The sequence below is a fragment of the Seriola dumerili genome, unplaced genomic scaffold (genome assembly GCF_002260705.1).
Source record: "Seriola dumerili isolate Sdu_G_001 unplaced genomic scaffold, Sdu_1.0 BDQW01000432.1, whole genome shotgun sequence".
NCBI classification, from domain to species: Eukaryota; Metazoa; Chordata; class Actinopteri; order Carangiformes; family Carangidae; genus Seriola; species Seriola dumerili.
The window spans coordinates 577,602-583,601 of NW_019174687.1; positions in this window are offsets into that span (position 1 = coordinate 577,602).

Sequence of the window (6,000 nt, forward strand, 5' to 3'; positions counted from 1 at the left end):
CCTTACCGCAGGCAGGCTGGTTTTCCTTCCCTCGGGTCTTGGTGGCCTTCTGTCACCCATTTTTTCACTTGCACCAATACCGGTTCCTACTCCTGCCAGTCCCTCCACTGGTTTCCGACATCAGGAGCAGCATCCGACTCCACTGCTGAAACCTGAGCCTGCTGCGTAGGTACCGTCTCCTGTGGCAATCTGGACAACACATCAGCATTACGGTTAGCAATACCTGGGCGGTATTTCAACTCAAAATCAAAATTGGCCAACCGGGCCGCCCAGCGTTTTTCAGTGGCCCCCAAGTGTGCTGTGTCCAAGTGGACGAGTGGGTTGTTATCTGTGAAAGCTAGGAATTTGTTTCCCCACAAATAGTTCTTAAACTTCTCTGTAACAGCCCATTTAAGGGCCAGAAACTCTAGTTTAAAAGAACTAGTTTCTGTCGTTCCTTTCTGTGGGGTGCAGACTTCTATTTGCATAGGCAATTACTCTCTCTCTCGACCATCTTGTACTTGTGCTAGTACGGCCCCCAAGCCCCCTAAGCTAGCATCAGTGTACAAGTGAAAAGGCTTGGAGAAATCTGCATAGGCCAAAACTGGGGCACTTAGCATAGCAGTTTTCAGGGTGTCAAATGTCACCTGGCAGTCTGGAGTCCAATCGACCACCCTCTCTCCTTGGCCCATGCTAGCAGTGCCTACTAGGAGAGCATTCAGGGGTGCTGCTATTTTGGAGAAACCTTTAATGAACCTCCGATAACATCCTACAAACCCCGGAAATGACCGTACCTGCTTGACGGTGGAAGGAATGGACCAATTTTTCACAACAACTGTCTTTTCAGGGTCTGTGGATATGCCATCCTTGGAGACGACATGACTGAGGTAAGTGACCTTTCTCTGGAACAGGCTACATTTATGGGGCTGTAGCTTCAGGCCATGGGCAGCTAGCTTTTCGAAGACCTGCTCCAGGTGCTTGATGTGGGTGTCAAAGTCGAGGGAATACACCACAACATCATCCAAGTAGATTAAGAGCGGCTCGTTGACCTGCCCGCCCAGGCATCGCTGCATCAGCCGTTGGAACGTTGCAGGTGCGTTGCACAGGCCAAAGGGCATCCTCTGGAACTCATAGAGGCCCAGAGGGGTCGTGAATACCGTCTTCTCTCTGTCTTTTGGATCCATCTCCACTTGCCAGAATCCACTGGCCAAATCAAGGGTGGAATACCAAGTGGCTTGTTTGAGAGTGGTGAGGGATTCTTCTATCCTGGGTAGAGGGTAGGCGTTCTTGTGTGTGAGGGCATTGAGCTTCCGATAGTCGATGCAGAACCACCATGATCCATCCTTTTTCTTCACCAGGACGATAGGCGCCGCCCAGGGGCTGGAGCTTTCTTTGATGACATCATTGTCCAATATGTTTTGGAGTGGCCCCCTCAACTCAGGGTAGAGACTTGGTGGGATTGGTCTATAGCGCTCCCTGCTGGGTGGTGCAGATCCTGTGGGGATTGAATGGAGGACTGCACTGGTCTGCCCAAAATCTTAATCACCAGCTGCAAAGACTTCCTTCCAACGTTGCAACAGGGAGGGACTGGTGTCTGGATGAGGGTGTATAGCGGCCCCCTTGGACCCTCCCTCTCAGAGGCGGGGTCATGTCCCTGTGCACAAATGGGTTAGTCTGTGGAGAGAGTTGGCGTTTAATCTCTTCAGTTAAAGTTTCTGTTAATGCTTCTTTAAGGACATTCAACTGATCTTTCATTTCCTTCCTGAGTTCAGCTCTTACTGTCTCTTTCCATTCTTCAGGGCAAGGCGTCGCCAAGGCCTGTCATGGCTGTGGCACGGAGACACGTGATGCACAGGCAAATTCCATCTTCAGCTCAGTTTCCAAGGCTCTAGCTTCACTTGAAACCTCACTGAAGGACATTGTAGGGTTCCTACACACCTGCCGCTGAAGCTCCTGTTGCACCAAGCCAGGTCTCAAACCCAAGACCAGCTGGTCTCGAACAGTTGTCTCATCCTGGGCCGAGCCAGCTGGTTCATGCTCCCGCCATGTGGAGAAAAGTTCACGGAGCCGAAGAATGTAAGCAGCAGCGGTCTCGTCTTCCTGTTGATGACATTTGAAAAACCTTGCCCGGAGCTGGGCCACTGGGATTACTCGACCATAGATTTTCTTTAGTTCATGGAGAATAGCCGTGCTAGTTGAGCGTTTAGTTGGGTCTAATAGCCGCATCTCTCTTTTTGCTTCACCCTCAAGTGCTCTAAAAATAAAGTCAATTTTCTGTTCCTCATGCCTTGTGCCCTCAACATTGCTTGGACCTGCCCGTTCCATTCTGAAAAACTCATTTTGCTTTGGTCACCATTAAATTTTGGGATCCATGGGACCCCCATAAACAATGGCATCATCATTGCATTTATAACTGGTTGTCTTACAGAGGTTTGTGATACACTATGCCCTGCGTCTTCACACTGCACTTCATTTTCAACCATTTTATACTGTGTGGTGTGGAAAGGGAATCCTGCCAGCAACGCCACTTAATGTCCCAAATTATAAGATAAGAATCTTATAGAATCTTATTATTATAGAATCTGACCTACTCCTTCTCAGGCCGCTCGAACTGTGCAGTGAGGTCCCCTGGGATGGGGATGGCCAAAGCAGCTTCTGTGTATGGTCCCAGGTCAAAAAACACTTTTTCAAATATGAGGTCCACCACATTCCCTGTTTGATAAAACACAAAAGATTTTGTTTACATTTTTCACTTTTGTTTTTTTTTTTTTTTTTTTTTTTTTTTTTTTTTTTACAAAACAATGACTGAAAGTCTGTTTCTAACTACCTCCTGACATTTTCTTTACTGTATTTTGTTGTTGGAACTGTCATAACATTATACATGCAATACTTAATACAATGTGTAAAAAACATTTTTTGGTTGAAAAATAAAATAATATAATGTCCCAAATTATAAGATAAGAATCTTTAATTGGAGGTTCTGATTCCCGGCCACACCAACACAATAAGAAGTACGGATTAATTAAATATGTTTATTTTAAGTATTCAGTTTTTAAAATGCAATTGCTTTTTATCAATAAAAAGCTAAAACAATCAGAGTAAAATAAAACACTGTACAAGTCTCAGGGGCAGTCACTGGGTTCTGCAAGCAAAAATACCAGACAGTCCAGTCCAGTCCAGTTCAGTTGGTGTTGTCGTGCCGCCCGGGGTTTTCCTCGTCGCCCTGGTTGCCAGCCGGACGCCTTCAGTCCCCTCCGTGAATCCGGTGCCAGGATTCCCGCGCGGCCGTCTGCCACTGTCAGGGGAAAAGAGTGGAATCAGTGCCCAGCCTGTCTCACTGCCGGCAAATTCAAGGGTCAATCTGGCCTTTAACTAATGCACTTTCCTTTACAACATTACGTGAATGCTCATCAATTCAACATGCCGCCGTCTGCCGCCGTTCTCCGTCATCCAGGTCCGCTGCCTTCACTTTTAGTGGAGGATTGCGAGCGTTGATCTAGAGTTTGAAGATTGTCCTCACCAAACCGGGGAAACACCGTGGAGGGAAGCGTGGATCCAATCCAATCCAGCAACAGCGACAGCAACAACAGTAGGAGAGTGAAAGAAGGAGGAGAAGGCGACCGCGACCTGTGCTCAGTCCAACGCGGTGCAGGTATCTGGTGCTTTCCTTAAAAAGCCTGGGAGGAACAACCGGTGATTGCAATCACTGATGTAATGAGGCTCAGGTGTGTCCATCTGCAGCCCAAGTGCCTTTGTTTATGTTTTGAAACGCGTAAAAGTCTAAACACATCACACAATAAATCAACAAACCATAAACACAATATAAATGCCATTGTGGCGCACAGCAATAAATCAAATAAAGAAATAAATCAATATTGTCCATTGCTTTTTATAGCACACAAAAATAAACTATTTAAATAACAAAATATACGAGATACCCGATCATAACAATAAAACCCTAGCAATGTTTTGCGTCCTGTGACACTAACACTTATAGAATGTCGGCTCAGTCTTAACTGGTGTAGCTCTGCATTCTCCCTTCATGGCCTTTGGAAATTGGACCTTGAACAGTGGTTCACCTTCTTTTGTTTGAGCTTTTGGTCGGTCAGCATTTTCATTGTAGTACATGGCAGCCAGGTAGAGTCTGGAGGTACAGTAAAGAGAAAATCAGAGATGTTAATGTTGACAGAAACCTTAGCCTACAAACTCTCACAAGTTCTAAGTAACCACAGCTTCATTTACCTGCACAGCATTCCAAGACTGATAAATGACTGTTAGGTTTATCAAAAGTAGATGCACTTCAGATGGCTACAGACCTGTACTTCTGATTTGAGGCTAAAGAGTCCTCAAGGATAACTGTGTGCCTACAGTACGCGTCTCCAGTGGTTCAGTCTGGCATGCAACATGCCTTGTTGCAGGATGCTGTATAGATGCACTTTATGTGCTGGCCTGAACCAACCAACATCTCCTCAAATGTGTAGTTATGGCAACAGCTGCAAGCAGTGCAAAAATGATAACAACAAATGCACTCAATTGTGTGTAAACTGGGTTGTCAATAGCTTGTAAATGCTGCAAACAGCTCACTATGGGCCTGATATACTAAGATCCCAAATAAAGATTGCTAAATTGTGTGCGCACACAGACAGATTGCGCGCACTGCCTGTTTGGGAAATGTGGGTGATTTACTTAGATTAACAGCGCAATTGACTACAGGTGCAAAAGTGATTGAGCCCGCCTTATTTAAATGAGGATTTTGTGCGAGTTAAGGGTGTTCACCATGGCGAATGCAAACAAGCAGACCCAACAGAAGCGCAAAAGCAAATTTGAAGCCACGGAATTGGAGGTGCTGGTACAAGAGGCAAACAAGCACATTTCTGAGTTACAGCAAAGGAATTTGGGAGGCAATCTGTGACAAGGTTAATGCTGTGGGGAAAACCAAAAGAACACTGGATGAAATGAAGAAAAGGTGGCAAGACATTCGTAGAAGAACAAAGGAAAAAATCGCAAAGAATAACAAATAGGCAAATAAAACAGGTGGGGGTCCAGCGGAGGAGGACCCTCTGTCTCCCATTGAACAGCAGGTGCAGCTGACGTTCTGTGATGAGCAGATTACTGGGATAGAGGGAATATTTTTAATTCATTCAGGTACACACCAAGGTAAGCCCACATAGTACAAACACGCATTTCTTTTGTTGGATAGCTATTTTTAATTCATTCAGGTACACCACATAAGACATGAACGTGCGTCATGAACGTTCTTTAGCTGTGCAATGGAAAAGCGTAATTGCCAAAAGGTTTTTTTTTGTTTGTGCGTTCCAGCAGGGGCACAGAAGTGTGTGCGTTTTAATTTGTTTTAAGTTTCAGGAAAAAATGATAGGAACTAGGCCTAAATGTTTCCTATGTCTAAAAGAAAGTGGGCTTTAATGGCCATTAATACCCTGGCAAAGGCGGTTGAAGATGGGGTGAAGGCGAAGTCATCCGACCCCAGTGAGCCGGGAAATGCAGAGGGAGTGGAGAGCGCCGAAGCAGACGAGCGCATTGGGGGACAGCGGCGCAACCTAAGAAAACGGAAACAGTTAACAGAAGAAACCCGTTTGACGGCAATGAAAAAAAAGTGAGATATGGACTATTTAAATATTTGTGTTTTTATTTAAATTTGACTGTTAATTAAGTTTTTTGTTAGAAAGTTCTGCGGTTGAGCGGCGAAATGAGCCAAAATAGCTTATATTAGTTTGATCATTGTGTTATGATATTGTTTATTTGCTGTATTAAAAATAAAATCGAATTCATACCTCACATGCCTCATGAGAAGTTTGTAAGAATCAGATTGGCCCGTGTCTACAGTCCCGCAGCATTAGGTGGTCCCGTGTGTGGCCGGTGGTGACAGTCCTCCTCCACATCCATGGCATCATGCTCGATCCCCTGGCGTTTGGCAATGTTGTGCAATATGCAGCAGACAATTGTGATCTGGGCCACCTTTTGTGGGCTGTAGAGAAGGGCTCCTCCAGTACGGTCCAAACA